The sequence below is a fragment of the Prionailurus bengalensis genome, chromosome C1 (assembly GCF_016509475.1).
Source record: "Prionailurus bengalensis isolate Pbe53 chromosome C1, Fcat_Pben_1.1_paternal_pri, whole genome shotgun sequence".
Classification (NCBI taxonomy): domain Eukaryota; kingdom Metazoa; phylum Chordata; class Mammalia; order Carnivora; family Felidae; genus Prionailurus; species Prionailurus bengalensis.
The window spans coordinates 207,591,014-207,605,515 of NC_057345.1; the positions used below are offsets into that span (position 1 = coordinate 207,591,014).

The window sequence follows — 14,502 nt, forward strand, 5'->3', positions numbered from 1 at the left end:
GCATCTAAATTAGTTAGCATCTAGTGCGCCAATGATTTCAGGAGTAGATTCCTTAGTGCCCCTTCCCCATTTAGCCCATCCCCCCTCCCACAACCCCTCCAGCAACCCTCAGTGTGTTCTCCGTATTTAAGAGTCTCTTCTGGTTTGTCCCCCTCCCTGTTTGTATATTATTTTTGTTTCCCTTCCCTTATGTTCATCTGTTTTGTCTCTTAAAGTCCTCATAGGAGTGAAGTCATATGATTTTTGTCTTTCTCTGACTGACTAATTTCAATTAGCATAATACTTCCAGTTCCATCCACGTAGTTGCCAATGGCAAGATTGCATTCTTTTGGATTGCCGATTAATACTCCATTGTATATATGTATATATATATACCACGTCTTCTTTATCCATTCAACCATCGGTGGACATTTGGGCTCTTTGCATACTCTGGCTACTGTTAATAGTGCTGCTATAAACATGAGGGGGGGCTGCATGTGTCCCTTCGAAACAGCACAGCTGTATCCCGTGGATAAATGCCCAGTAGTGCAATTGCTGGGTCGCAGGGTAGTTCTATTTTTAGTTTTTTGAGGAACCTCCATACTGTTTTCCAGAGTGGCTGCACCAGCTTGCATTCCCACGTGCCTTCTATTTTTAAAACAACAGTTTAGGTTTTGACCACGTGTGGAAAAGCTGCAGAGGCCAGAAAGCTGGGCACACTGGCGAATGGAGGAGAGGGAAGACTACTCTTTATCTTCATAGCTTTAATTTTGAAACTTCTTGTTTGAGAAAAACTTCCTTAGGGGTAAAATAGGTGGTTTATAGGAAGAAGAACATTTATGTAAAGAGCTAAAAAAGGAAACATAGAATGAGATCATATGAATAAAATGAAATATAGTGAAAACTAAGTATTGACTAGAGGAAGTATTGCATATTTAAACCTTATTCTTAGCTCTTTAATGTTTAGATAGTACAAATAATGAAGTTGATCTAATGTTGGTTGGTGTAATGCAGGTTATTTGTCCTGTAGTTCCATATTTCCACGACTTACTTATAGGTTCTTCTTAGTATTATTTGCTTTTTCTTAAGTTTGTTTTTAACTGATATGGCAAGATAAGGGCTTTTGGGTTGAGGGGAATGAAGGAAAAGATAAGCAAATAGGTAAAGAATCTTACTGAATCACTTATAAATCTTTGAAATTAAAATGTATAGATTGGGTAGACTTAGTGTAGATTAAAATTATCTTGAAAATCTTAATTTTGACACTTTAATGTCTTGACATTCTCAAAGGCTAAACTTTCCTGAGCTGCCTCTTCTCAAACACGCATACTTTATTTTGCTGATTTTATGCACATTTGCTTTTGCTGACATATTTCACATGCTTGCAACTATTTAGCCTCTGGCTTTTGAATTTTCTTTAATTTTGTGTTCTATTCTTACTGTAGGGAAGAAAATAGTTAAGTTCAAAAGGGAAGTTGTCAATTGAACCAACAACCAATCCACTCGCTCAGATTTAGGTTAATGTAATACTCAGTGAAGTGCTTAGCTGGATTGGGTTGAAATTGCTAAGACCCTCAAGGACCGACCAGCCGAGCTGATGTTATCTAATAGTTTAGGGTCTCCTGAAATATTTACATAGGTGGCTCTCATTAACCATTTTGGAGATAATTGGAATAAGTAAGGAATTAGCACTGAAAGGAGTACATGGTCCTATTTAATATTGTTCTCATATGGTCTGGGCATTTAATTCTTGGCTGTTTAGGACACACTGATGAATTTGTCAAAACAGTGCTGTGAAGTAGGGCTCCACGGTTTAAGTTCTCTGCCCTAACATGCGGATAATATAAGGATGACTGAACATGCCATTCTCCCCATTTGCCTTCACTGCATCAACCGTGAACAAAATTATCTGATACAACAAGGTGTACTTCTATGTAGAGAATCTCAGATTACCTCTTCTGGGTACAATCATTAGAGCGGAGTTACATGGCTTGGAAGACGAATAGAAAGCACAGTAAGAATAGGTTTTCCCTTAGATGAGGAAGTTGAGGCAAAATGATTCAGAACTCTGAGCTGTGTGTGTGTGTGTGTGTGTGTGTGTGTGTAAGCTGTCTGGCTGGAGGGTGGTTGGGGATTGTCACATGACAAGATTGATGAAGGAACAACGGAACCACTTCTGAGTACTCTCCTGTGTATCGCTGAGTTCTGGCATGAGGTTGTTAAGGGTAGACGGGAGACTCTAAAAATCCTGACAGGGAAGTTTGTTGAGGATCATCTTCTATAGATGTATGGAGGCCACATAAGTTGAGTTGGTTAAACAGAGTTGGCCCTGAATTATATTCTATGTGTATTCTTTACCTTTGGAACTGGAGTGGGATCCACAGAGTGGGATCCAATATTTCTGTGTCCAAGGATATTTACACTTCACATGGAGTACTAGACATGAGAAAAAAGTGTTCATTTTTGTTTGTTTTCTTTTTTTTATTAAAATTTTATTAATGTTTATTTTTGAGAGAGATAGAGTATGAGCTGGGAGGGGCAGAGAGAGTTGGGAGACCCAGAATCTGAAGCAGGCTCCAGGCTCTGAGCTGTCAGCACAGTAAAACCAAGTAATGGTCTGCTTTGAAACTCTGCATAAAGAGAACCCAAACCAACTATACTAATAAGTGGCATTTAGAATGCCTTTGCATTTTCCAAAGTCCTGTATTATTTGCTGCATTCCATTTTATCCAAATGATGACACATATAGGAAAATGAAGTATAGAAAAGTTGTTTCATAAACAAAAGATCAAACTTAACTAGTGGAATCGAGGCTATAATTTGTTTGCTTATTCCTTGAGATGGTTAATTGTAGAGTGACCAGCTTGTCCAGGTTTGCTTAAAACTTTCCTGGTTTTATTCATTTTTTATTAAAACAATTTTTTATGTTTATTTTTGAGAGGTAGGGAGGGAAAGAGAGAGAAAGAGAGAGACAGAGTATGAATGTGGGAGGGACAGAGAGAGGAAGACACAGAATCCGAAGCAGGGTCCAGGCTGTGAGATGGCAGCATTTAGCCCGATGTGGGGCTCGAACCCACAGACTTTGAGATCATGACCTGAGCCAAAGTTGGACACTTAATTGACTGAGCCACCCAGGCACCCCATATTTTTTATTTATATTCTAAAGTTTATTTATTTTTGAAAGAGAGAGTGAGTGTGCATGGGTATGTGCAAGTCAGGGAGGGACAGAGTGAGAGGGAGAGAGAGAGATTCCAGACTGCCAGCACAGAGCCTGACTTGGGGCTTGATCTCACGAACCTCAAGATCAGAGATCATGACCTGAGCCAAAATCAAGAGTTGGATGCTTAACTTACTGAGCCACCCAGGGACACCCAAACTTTCCCAGTTTTAGCACTGACAGTCCTGTGTCCTGGGAAACCCCAAAGTCTGGGCAACTCAGAGTGGTTGGTCATCCTAATTAATTGTCACACTTTGTGGTCACCTGGGGATGGGAGTACAGTTGTCAAATAAAACAGAAGAAGGCACTCAGTTAAATCTGAATTTCAGATAAAAAACAATTAAAAAATTTTTTTAAAGTTTATTGTTGAGAGAGAGAGAGAGAGAGTGTGCATAAATGAGGGAGGGAGAGCGAATTCCAAGCAGGCTCTTGCACTGTTAGTGCAGAGCCCGACATGGGGCTTGAACCCATGAACTGTGAAATTATGCCTTGAGCCAAAATCAAGAGTCGGATGTTCAACCAACTGAGCCACCCAGGCGCCCTCAACTGAATTTTTACTACGTGATCCAGATCCTGCATGAGACATATGTACACTAAAATTTGTTCATTGTTTTTCTGAAATTCAAATTTAACTGGCTGTCTTCTGTTTTTATTTGTTAAATCTGACAGCCTTAAGTAAGAGTAAAGGGATGTTCTGATGTGTAAAAAGATCACTTAGCTGCTTTTTTGTGTAGACCTTAGGTTTTATACATTTATTTGCTTAAATAAATGCAGCATCTGGTAGTATTTGACTCTTGTTCTTTTAACTTTGTGGCTCGAGATGCCAGAGTTCAGGATGAATATATGGAACCGTATTGTGCTCAGTGCGTCGAAACGTGTGTGTGTGTGTGTTGGTTGGTTTGAAGTGGTTCTTCACTTGGGAGGAAATTTAGCCAAGACGGATCGAGCCTTGTCCCATCTTTGCTGGATCAGCCTGTCAAACACGGGCACATTCTCACAGACTGCCCATATTGCCTCTAGACTACGTTAAAAATCGCTGTTGTTAAGATAGTGCATTCACGTGATTCAAAATGAGAAGGAAGTAAAGGCTTTCCTTATTCGGTTCTTGGACCTCTTCATTTGCCCACCATGGAGATAGTCTGATCTGATTGGAAAAAATTAGAATTTTGGAAATAGACCTTAGAAATCTTGTTGAGTGGTCTTGCTTTTTTTTTTTTTTTTTTAAAAGCAAGGGAACTCTTGCTCTACCCACCCCCCCCCCCCAAGGGGGAAGAGTACCTTATGTAGAAGACAGAAATGGAATTGGGCTCCTCCTCCATCTTCAATGTTTGATGGTTGTCACTGCTCTGAAATTGATTTGGGAGCCCTTAGCATCAGTACAGTTTAGTCTTACAGTAGATTTATTCGAATCGCATCAACATTTATGGTGAGAAAATTACAATTTGTTGACTTGGACAGGGTGTCATGGTAAGTGGTGACAGAGCCGGGACTAGTATACTTGTGTATGTGTGTGTTGTGGGGTGTGTGTGTGTGTGTGTGTGTGTGTGTGTGTGTGTGTGTTACCCCTGTTCTATATCAAGCTGAGAAAGGTATAATAAGTTCCTTTGCCTAATTTCTATTTCCTATTTGATTCATTCAAGGTTCAACACTTTCCTTTTTTTAAAAAACATCTGGCTCAGACGTTAGAAAAGGAAGACAGGATAAAAGTAGATTGAAAAAAAATGTGTCTTAGCCAGTTAGGGGAGTCAGGGGACTATATTTGTGGTTCAAAGAGAATATTTGAGGCCTACTATTATTTCAACTATTATGATAAAAGGATTGAAAAAGCTTAAAAATTACAGTGAATAACTGAAGATTATGTAAAGTTAGTTGACTCTGGTCAGCTGCTTTTTAATTTTTAATGTAAATATGTTTATGGCAAAGACTTGCTGAATTTTCCTCCCTCTCTCCCTCTTTCTTCCCTTTTCCCCTTCCCTCCCATTTCTTCCTCCTTACCCCCCTCCCTTCCAGTGTCTTCAGGGCCAGAATTTCATTTCCTGAGGTTAGAATAAACACAAGCTTAGGAGTTGTCTTAAAAAGAAAAGGACACAATTCTTATTTCCTCATAAAACTTTCTAGTTGTGAATTTGGAAGTTAATCTAATTCAGATGAAAATATGACTCAAACCTCTAATAATGCTTTTAGTAGACTTCCTGGTACAGAATTTCTTCACTTTTTTATTTGTTGTGTTAAGGGAGTACTTAAATGGATTAATGGCCTCGATTTTTCAGCCATACAATCTAATAATCCATAGACCAGTAACAACTGTGGAGTCAGAGTTGAAATTTTCCAAGTTATTAATCACTGTATTAATATTGGAAGTTTTAGGAGAAATCCTTTGTGTTTCTTTCATTAAAAGGAAGGGTGAGGGGCACCTGGGTGGCTCAGTAGGTTGGATGTCTGTCTGATTTCGGCTCAGGTCATGATCTCGCAGTCTGTGGGTTCGAGCCCCGTGTCAGACCCTGCACTGACAACTCAGACCCTGGAGCCTGCTTCTGATTCTGTGTCTTCCTCTCTCTCTGCCACTCCCCTGCTCGTGCTCTGTCTCTCTCAAAAATAAATAAAACATTAAATAAAAAAAAATAAAATTAAATGGCAGAAGCTTTGAGGAAAAAAATGTTAAAAACAACAACAACAACACATTCTCCTGAGCCAGAGATGCATTTTGTCATATTATTTCTGTTACGGTTTTAGCCTGGGGAAGCACAGAAGCAAGCGTCCTCATCAGAGTCAGGGTCCTGCCTCTAAAGAAACTTTTTCCTGAGAGCAAGTCATTGCTGGTTGCATTTCTCATTACAACTCCTTAGAGCCTCGCTCTGGGAAGGAAATCTTTCCTTCTGCCCTTCTTGACCCAGTTTCTTATTTCAAAACAAATAATTTAGATAAGTTTTTGGGGACTTTTTTGGTTTATGTAAAATGTGACTTTTGTGCAAAGGAGTGTCTCTAAAGTAGTGAAGGACTCCACTTTTTTTTCCTTTTATTATTATTAGTTTTTAAGTGTATTTATTTTGAGAGAGAGAGTGAGAGAACGCGCGCGAGCACGAGTGGAGGAGGGGCAGAGAGATGGGGGAGAGAGAATCCCAAGCAGACAGCATACAGAGCCCCACTTGGGGCTTGATCTCAGGAACCTCGAGATCAGGACCTGAGTGGAAATCTAGAGATGCTTAACTGACTGAGTGACCGAGGCGCCCCGTCCCTGTTTTGTTCTTAGCAATAAAGTATTAAGCCTAGAGTTCAGGGAGTGTGGAGGAATTAAAAAGCTTGGGTGGGAGTCAAACATACAGGTTAAAATTCTACTTCATCTGTTAGTTGTAAGTGCCTTTGGGCATGGTCTGTTTGAAATTGGGTTTTTGTAACAATTCAGTGAGATGATATAAAGCTCCCCACACGGTGCTTGCGTTATTGGTACTCAGAATTGCTCATTTATTTTAAGTTTGGTGAAAAATTCAAGGCCTATTTCACGCCAGCAAACACAGATACCTTGATATCCATTGGTGTACAGTCCCCTTATTTATATACTATCTTAGAGACAACATGCTAAGCTGTATTTTTTTTTCCAGATATAAATATTTCTGGAGTGTCGATGCATGTTTGGGTTTTGTTGGCTATAAGGAAAATCCAGGTGGAAATAAGATTGGGTAATGGGCAGGATTAACCAAGAGATTGTGGAGAATCAAGGTACCCCTCTGGAGCATTGTCTCGTCGCCTCCCCTCTTTCCTGGGGTGTTCTCTCTGCTCCCAGAGGATTTGTAGGAGAATTTCTAAGTGTTGGGCTTCTGCCCCTGCTCTGGGAGTTGGAGCTTGCAGGTGGTGTTTTGGAGGGAGGTGGTAGTGAGCAGACAGACGCGCTGTATTAGTGGAGTAACGTAATGGTGTTACTGGCCGCTTCCCTCCCGTGAACACTGTAGAAGTCGTGGATTCTGAGCCAGACTCCCATTTCCGTTGGTCAGTCCTGCGGCGCATGGGGATGAATGGCTTGAGATACTACTGTGCCCTCTCTCTCCTGTGCCTCAGAGGTTCTTGAAGTCTCTGTAGGCAGATGCAACCAGATCTAAGCAGGCAAAGCCATTTAATATGTGCGTATGAACATGATCCCTGTGGCAACCTACTTATTGGTTTTCCCTTCCCCCACAATACAGGCATTTACAGGTTTTTTCCTATTACTAAAGCACATGGTGTCTGTGGAAGCTTTTCATATGACTTGTAGCTTTTTTTTTTTTTTTTTTTTGGCTTTTAAAGAAAATTGGGGAGTTAATACAGGTTGTAGGTCTATGATAATATTCCTTAACAATTTAAACCATAAAATTTTACCTTTTTTTTAAAGTTTATTTTATTATTTATTTTGAGAAAGAGAGAGGAAGAGAGAGAATCCCAAGCTGGCTCTGTGCGGTGTGCCTGGAGCCCGGCGTGGGCCTTGATCCCACAAGTGGTGAGATTGTGACCCGAACCAAAATCAAGAGTCGGACACTTAACCGACTGAGCCACCCAGGCGCCCCAAAATTTTATCTTAACATCAGAATTTCATATGTCTCCTGAGTGTATTATTTGAGGATGATTTTGTAGGTGGGTGTTAATCTCCATTACCTGATGCACAGTTATTTTCAGAACCCCAGCTGCTCTGTCCTCAGCTTTCTGACAGTTACACAAAATCCTATATGCCCTTCCTCCTCCTCCTCCTCCTCCTCCTCCTCCTCCTCCTCCACCTCCACCTCCACCTCCACCTCCACCTCCACCTCCACACTCCCCAGGTCTCCTGTGTTCTTCCTCTCAAGTGGTAGAAGCCACACAGAGAAGGAATTTTCTTAAACTTGATTGTTAGGATGATTTAAAGCAACTAACTGCTAAAGTGATGCAAGATGTGAGTGAATAACTTCTTTTGATGTAACAATCTCATTTTACGATTGTATTTGCTAAAAAAAAAAAAAAGATTGTATTTGAAGGGTCATTTTCTTTTAATGTTGTTAAACTTGAGTCAGCTTGTTATTTTAATTAGCAGTTCTGGGAGTATAGTAAAGATGGAAGTTTTTATATTCTTTATGGTGGGAAATTAATGTACTTTGACCCAAAATAGCTTCCTTTAAAATTTATAAATAATTGCTTAAAAACCTTGACCTGTCCATACTGTTGTCAGACATAAACCATGCAGGCCCGTATATACCTTTTTTTAAGAACTAGCAAGGTGCATGGAAGTCCCTTCAGGTCAACTGCAAGTACATATAACTAGTTTTAATGGCTGCCTCATCGTTCATACTGCGGATGTATATGTTCTTCAGCTTTTCCTTTGATTGATTTAGATCATTTTGTTTTCAGTTGTTTAGAGAAAATTTCCCACAAACAATTTACCGATACAGTAATTCATTCATCAGGCAGCATCCAGTGAGTAGATAGAAAGGAGCTCCAAAGAGCTCTGAAAGGTGAGGTTTCTATAGATCAAAGGGAGCAGAAACATGGAAGGTATACTGGGCATTTGCTGATTGTTTAAGGCAGGGTTACTTTTCTCATGTGGCGCAAAGGAACGTCTTGGAGCCAGTTCAGGCAACTTGCTGAGAGGGCAAGCACCGACTGGTTGACCCAAGTCTTCTATTTCTCTGTGAGCTAACGGTGGAAGCTTAAGTTTTGGGTTGCTGACTTGGGTTTAGCCTGAGTGACTCCATCTTGGGCCTAATCTGGTTACTTTAACACAGTTTTTTGCCTCTGAAGTGATAGTGGCATGTCCTCCGAGCTTTGCCTTTAAATTGTACTGCTTACTGTTCCTTCTTGTTGCAGTCATCTATCCCCTTATTCCTGAACTACTTGAACATCAAGCTATGACTCTGCTTCTATCCTGTCATGATTCTTAGTGGTTTCAATATCTTCCCAGTTGAATTTCTTGACCTCCTGTCCTTAAATGATCTCATACTCTGCCTTTGCCGTCCCTTTGTTATAACAACCTAGTCCTCTTCATGAACAATGACTGTATGCCTTCTACACTGTCGGTCTCAAGCATTCGGTTCAGACCATCACCTCCTTTTAGTAAGACAGTTCCATCTTGCTCTCTTTTAGTACCTCAACGCCAACATTTCTGTAACCCAACGCAGGACCTGATTGCCTTGATCTTGTCTCTTTTTCACAAACCCTTTACCTCCTTAGGAGCTATCCTTTCCTCGGCTTAAAACTCCCTGATTAGTCATTGTAGCCACTGCCTTGGAAATAGCCTTCATTCCCTTGTCTTCCTCCCCTTCCCCACGTTTTGTTCTGGTACTTGCTGGTAAAACCCTCTCCTGGGTTAATGCAGCTCTCTGTCTGATTCACGTTTGTGCTCCGCCAGCCGAACTTGGCTGGGAAGCACACAACAGCTGGGTGGGTCTCTCTTTACATCAGGACTCAGACCTCAGGCGGGCTTTAGGCGCTGCGGAGGGAGCCTACTGGCTCCTGCTCCATCTATTTTCCTGTTCTCCTAGATGATTATTTGACACTTTACTTCTCCTTAATTTTAAGTTTCTTTATTTTGAGAGGAGGGAGAAGGACGGAGAGAGAGAGAGAGAGAGAGAGAGAGTCAGAGTCCCAAGCAGGCTCCGTGCTGTCAGTGCAGAGCCCAACACGGGGATTGAACCCATGAACTGCGAGATCATGACCCCAGCCAAAATCAAGAGTTGGATGCTTAACTGACTGAGCCACTTGGGTGCCCCTTTCTCCTTAATTTTCTAATACCTTTCTTTCTTCCTCCCTTTCAGCCAGTGATTTTGCTTCCTATTACTCTGAGAAGATAGAAGCACTCAGAGAAGAATCTTCTAGTAGCTCCTGGTACCGCCCACATGCATCTGTGCCCCTGTTCCTCTGTAAGGCCAACCTCTTCCACTTGTGTGCTGTGTCTCACTCTCTGTTCTGCTTAATCTTCTTCCTCTACTGGGTCATAGCCCTCAGTATGAAGACAAGCTATAACTATCTCTTATCTTTAAAACAAAAGAGCCTGCTTTGTCCTGTCCTAGTATCCACTTCTCTGTTCCTCTTTAAAGTGCTCCTCCTCTTCTTTCCTAAACTCTCTCCAGTTGGGCTTTGATCCTTAACACAGCTATTCTCAAGGTCAACAGTGACCTTCACACCTGTATGCATTTTTTCTTTTGTTTTCCTCTACGACGCTTGACTCTTTTTTTCTTTTAATTTATAACAGCTCTGTATGTTTTGTCATGTGGTTTTTCCTTTTGATTTTCAAATAGTTTCACTAGACAAATGTTAAATCTTTAAAATTTATGTAGAAGAGTAAATCTGTGAGAATTGATAAGAAAGTTTTGAAGCACATGCAGAGTGTGAGTCTTACTAGATATTTAAAATAGTAGTTCTCAAACAGTGCACATAAAACTTACATGGTGGTTGTTTAAAAGTGAGTCTGCCAGTAGAGTTTTCAGCTTATAGGGTAGGGAGGAAAGAATGGGAAGACCTGTCTGAGGAGCCTTCTGTTTAAATACACTCTAAGCAATTCTGGTATGATTGGTCCATGTATCACAGTTGAGAATCACTGTTGTAACTACTGTATTTGGAGGCAGGACAAAGCAGCAGACAGGTCCAAGGAGCAGAATAATGTCTAGACACAGATCCGGTTGTGAACAAGAACTCACTGTTGAAGATGACGTTTTGGTCATTGAGAAAAGTGGGGTTGATTTAATAAGGAGTTCAGGTAATTCATCTGAAAGAAGAAGTTGGCTTTCTCCCTTGTACAATGTGGAAAAACAAACTCCATAATGATTAAAGGTCTAAATGTAAAAATTATGTAAATCCTGGAAAAAATACAGGAGGACAGTAGTTCAACCCTGGGATGGACGAGGCCTTCTTAAAGTGGATTGGAAATCTAAAAGTTGTGAAGGAAATGAACAGATTTAATTGTTCAGGTTTGTTTTCTGAAAGGTGATACTCATTCTAAGACGAGGCAACATAAGAGGGTACCTGTGACTGCTTTCCTAGTTCTAGATTTTCCACAGCCCCTTCAGCAAATAGGATGCAGTTGGCCAAAGGTTTGTTACTTTACCTTGTTTGTCTAAAACATTTTAGAAAAATTAAATGTCTTAATTGCATGTGGCTGGTACATGTAGGCTGCGTGTGATGCTACTGAACGCTTCCTCCTCGGCTCTCCCAACGCTTGGCTTTCACGGTCCTGCCCTCTCCAGGTTCTGCTTTTATTGGTCTTGCCGGTGGGATTTTGCTCTTCAGTCTTGGCTTTGGTTTCCCTCCAGAGTTTTCTGTCCTTGAACTTGATCTCGGAGATTTCCTACCTTGTCCTCCTCCATCTGATTATGGCTCTAAAAGGTGTGCTTCCAGCTCTGATCCCTCTTAACTCCCATAGTTTCTATGTTTGGATGACTCACAGGCATCTTAAACTCCTTCGTGTCAAGACTTGCATTCGTCTCCTTCCCACCAGCCATCCAGCTGCTGACCAGCTACTTCTCGTGTCCCTGTCTCACTTGAACGCACCCAAGCCATTTCCCTTCTTTCACTGCAGCTCCTCTCATTCGGGACTTTCCTCGCTAGGATTCTGATCCACCTGCACTGTGTTAAGAAAGATTTCAGTTGTTGGGAAGGCCTGGAGGAACAGTGGCTGCTGCCACCCTCTGGGCAGTTGGGCAATTGGGAGCTGGGAATCCTAGCTGCTGGCTTCCCGTCACACGCGTTAGTCACCCTACTCCCAGGAGCAGAGGATTATTTTCAACTCTGGTTCATCTGATCGCCTCGCCTCATGTTTCTGCTGCCTTTAGCTGACAGCCGATTTTCTTTCTTTTTTTAATAATTTTTTTAATGTTTATTCATTTTTGAGAGAGAGAGAGAGAGATGGAGGGAGAGAGAGGGAGAGAGAGAGAAAGATAAAGCATGAATGGGGGAGGGGTAGAGAGAGAGGGAGACAGAATCTGAAGCAGGCTCCAGGCTCTGAGCTATAGCTGTCAGCACAGAGCCCGACGTGGGCCTCGAACCCACAAACTGTGAGATCATGACCTAAGCCGAAGTCAGACGCTGAACCGACTGAGCCACGTAGGCGCCCCATGGTTAACTAATTTTCTAAAACACTGGAATGCAGTGTACAATGGAACGCCCTTGAAGTTTCTTCTCAGCATTAAAGGACCTAAGGATTTGACTTTAATGCCCTGCCCCTGTCTCCCCACCCCCACCCTGCTCCACTGGAACTCCTGCTGCTGCTGGTGCTTATTCAAATTATGTGGTGTCCTTTGTTTAAAAATCTCTATCCCCCCACCCCTCAATCCCTTTGCTAGTAGTACTACGCTGTCTTGATCACTATTGCTTTGTGCTGAGTTTTGGAATGGAGATGTATGACCCCTCCAGCGGTGTTCTTTTTCAAGGTTGTTTTGGCTGTTCTGGCTACTTTGAATTTCCATGCAAATTTTAGCTTGAAAGATTCTGTATCAAAGCCAGTAGAGATTTTGATAAGGATTGTGTTGAATCTGTGCACCAATTTGGAGAATGTTGTCATTTTAACGGTAGTAAGTCTTACAGTCCATATATAGCAGATGTTTTTCCATTTATTTAGGCTTTTAATATCTTTAAACAGTGTTTTCTGGTTTTCATAGTAAATTTCTTGTTATATCTTATCCTAAGTATTATTTCTGATAAATATAATTGCTTTAGCCTAATTTTCTGATTGTTCATTGCTACTGTATAGAAATACCATTGATCTGTATATATTCATCGTCCACGCTGCGACTTTTGCTGAGCTGCTTATTAGTTCTATTAGTTTTTTAATGGATTAGTTAGGATTTTCTGTACAGTCATCGTACAGTCATTATCTGCAGATAAGATTTTTTTTATTACAGTGTTATTTTTTAATTCAAAACACAGACATGTGAAATAAAATTTCAGGGAGAATACTTAGGTAACATGCTTCCCCTGGATTATTGAGATACATTTCATTCTTTGCAGCTCTGATGTCCTGGAAGTAGTAGGACCATTTGTCTTTTTGTTTTGTTTTTAAATGTTTATTTATTTTGAGAGTGAGAGAGAGAGAGAGAGAGAGAGAGAGAGAGAGAGAGAGAATCCAAAGCAGGCTCCACATTGTCAGCACAGAGCCCAACATGACACAGGGCTCCATCTCATGAACTGTAAGGTCAAGACCTGAGCCAAAATCAGGAGTCAGAAGCTTAACTGACTGAGTCTCCCAGGTACCCAGGACCGTTTATTTTTTATTGTGCCATTTTCCTAAATAGAGACTTCAATGGGTCCCCATTAATGGCATAAATCTAGATTCTCTGGACTCTTCCTCCAGATGACTTGTCAAAGAAAACAGTGTGGAACGGTGAACAGAGCCTGGGGACTATTTGAAGGTCGTGGCTTCTCACCAGCTTTGCGTGGGCAAATTTGGAGGTATTCTTTATCTTGTAAAATTGCAGAGTTGGACATCTACTTTATTTTTGAAGGTTTTATTTATTTAAAAAAAATTTTTTAATGTTTTTATTTTTGAGAGAGAGAGACAGAGACAGAGACAGAGACAGAGTGTGAGCCGGGGAGGGGCAGAGAGAGGGAGACACAGAATCTGAAGCAGGCTCCAGGCTCTGAGCTGTCAGTACAGAGCCCGACACGGGGCTTGAACCCACGGACTGTGAGATCATGCCCTGAGCCAAAGTCGGACGCTTAACTGACTGAGCCACCCAGACACCCCTTTAGGGTTTTATTTTTTAAGTAATCTCTGTACCCAGCGTGGGACTTGAACCCACAACCCTGAGATCAAGAGTTGTTTGCTCTATTGACCAAGCCAGCCAGGCATCTCTGGACTTTTAATTTTTCCCTTAGTTCTTTGAACGTGTTTATGATAGCTGCTTTGATGTCTTGTCTGAGTCTGACATTTGGGCCCTCTTGTGGACAGTTTCTGTTGCCTGCTTTCTCCCACTGTGTTTGGGTCTTCCTTTGCTGTCTGTTTGTATGCCCCATAATTTTTTGCTGTAAGCTGCACATTTCAGCATTTCTGAATGCTGACTCCCCTCCCCCTTTCCCCTGGCTTCTTGCTGTTGTGCTGCTTGCTTGCCTATTTGTTTAGTGACTTGGCTGGCTTTCCAGCCAAGTTTCACTGCAGTTTCCACCCCCCACCCCCCCCTTGGGAGCACACAGAGTGCCCTTGAAGTGCCCTCTTTAGGGGATGACAGCATGGTTTTAGTAGGACGCTCTTTAACTATTTTCTTTCTCTGATCTCCTTGTTAAACTTCTGCCAAGTTCACGTCCAGCAGTTATTCTCTGCTGATAGCTAGCTGATTGCCTTATTGTATTGGACAGAGCCCTGGGCCGTAAATTGCCTC

The 14,502-nt window shown here is 41.5% G+C and overlaps 1 protein-coding gene across 5 annotated transcripts in view; it reads left to right on the forward strand.

Annotated features, from left to right (window-relative positions):
* ACSL3 (acyl-CoA synthetase long chain family member 3) overlaps positions 1-14,502 on the forward strand; it is a 75,282-nt gene that overhangs the window by 23,394 nt on the left and 37,386 nt on the right. Inside the window, exon 3 of one of the 5 annotated variants that reach the window (XM_043577973.1) lies at positions 9,949-10,053. The exons of 3 other annotated variants lie outside the window; for them this stretch is intronic. The gene's annotated coding sequence lies outside the window, so the exon portion shown is untranslated. The remainder of the gene's footprint in view (positions 1-9,948; positions 10,054-14,502) is intronic. One more of the 5 variants, XM_043577970.1, reaches the window with a different exon arrangement.